Below are 1,486 nucleotides of genomic sequence, written 5' to 3' on the forward strand. Positions count from 1 at the left end.
TCGGGTTTCAAGAGGCCTTGCCTAGCTTTAATACTAAATAACGTTGCTGATGAAGAGCACACAAAACACCCAACTGACCAATGGAGAGTGGCCCGATTGACGAAAAGCTTCTTCTGACTGGAAAGGAAAGGAGGTTTACTGTGTTACACTTACAATGCGTGTAGATTACTGTCGCCGTTGGCGCACGGTTATGAGGCCCACAATAGAACACATTTTCCTATGGGGAGCGTGCGGGTGGTCATCGGTTTTTCAGTTCTGTCGCCTAAACGGTAAAAGATACCACTTTGGCGTCTATGGACGAAAGTTAGAGTATAAATTGATGAAACAAAAAATATTTTTTTGAAAATTTTTCATGATACAGACGATATTTTTTACGCTATTTTTCCGACAATTTTCTCCATGGTGAAAAATTTTCCGAGAAATGTTTTTCTTTTTATATTTTTATTAGATTGCTGAGAAATTTCCTTTCGATTTCACTAAAAAACTTTTGTTCTACAATGCATAGTTCAGGAGATATGAATTTTCAAAGTTTGAGGTATATAGAGAAATCGTGAAAATTCATCTAGAGTTTTCCGGGAAAATAGGCCACTTTATTTTTTTTTGAATTTCACTTTTGGTCATGTATCCACGAGCTCTACCTCTGGTGAAAATTTCATGCAAATCGGAGAACCTCCGGCCCAAACCTGTCCGATAATTAAAAAAAATGCCCAATATTAATACGGTTACAATTACGTCTGCCTATTTTTTAGAAAACTATTATATTATATTCGCTAACTAACTTCATTCTCTCTTTTTCTTACAGGTAACATATTATTATCGACGATCGTGAGTATTATTTGCAAAAAAAACGTACAACTCTATTTTTTCATTAGAACATCAAATTCAACCTGACATGTTCCCATTTTCTCAACAGGCATCGGTGGTTCAGTGGTAGAATGCTCGCCTGCCACGCGGGCGGCCCGGGTTCGATTCCCGGCCGATGCATTGTCCTTTTTTTTCTAATAATTTCCCATTCTAAACATTCACAACAGTCACTTTGCAACACTGTTGTAGCAGCAGAGATATAATTGAGTAAGGCACGCCATTCCCGCCCACCACACTCTCTGGCACGAGCTTCCATTCTCCTAGCTCTCTAGATTGACTGACGCGACTCAAGATCTGCGATCTAGATCGATTTATAACTCAATCACGATTTTTTGACACATTCTTTGCTTTTCCCGAAGAGCAGCGGTGCTTTAATTACGAGCAACGGACGTTTGGCCGATTAAATAATGCAAATACATCCATATCCATCTCTCTCAAGCAACCGCCAGTCAATGATGGTGTGCGGGTTGAGTAAACACGTGTTTACACCGGCGAGCACGATCGCTAGTTGTCGGGATGAGGTTTATAATGATGAAAACGACGACGACGATGGTGGCGGTGAGAACCTAGCAAAGGAGAGTGTCACCCTCTATTGGCGGGTTGATCTGCTGCAATGAAGGAT

The 1,486-nt window shown here is 40.4% G+C and overlaps 1 non-coding gene across 1 annotated transcript; it reads left to right on the top strand.

Moving 5' to 3' along the window:
* Positions 1 to 913: 913 nt before the first annotated feature.
* On the top strand, positions 914 to 984 carry Trnag-gcc. The gene has a single exon. It is a non-coding gene; the product is annotated as a tRNA-Gly (tRNA).
* The last annotated feature ends 502 nt before the right edge of the window (positions 985 to 1,486 follow it).

This window comes from Aedes aegypti, unplaced genomic scaffold (genome assembly GCF_002204515.2).
Source record: "Aedes aegypti strain LVP_AGWG unplaced genomic scaffold, AaegL5.0 Primary Assembly AGWG_AaegL5_hic_scaff_466_PBJ_arrow, whole genome shotgun sequence".
NCBI classification, from domain to species: domain Eukaryota; kingdom Metazoa; phylum Arthropoda; class Insecta; order Diptera; family Culicidae; genus Aedes; species Aedes aegypti.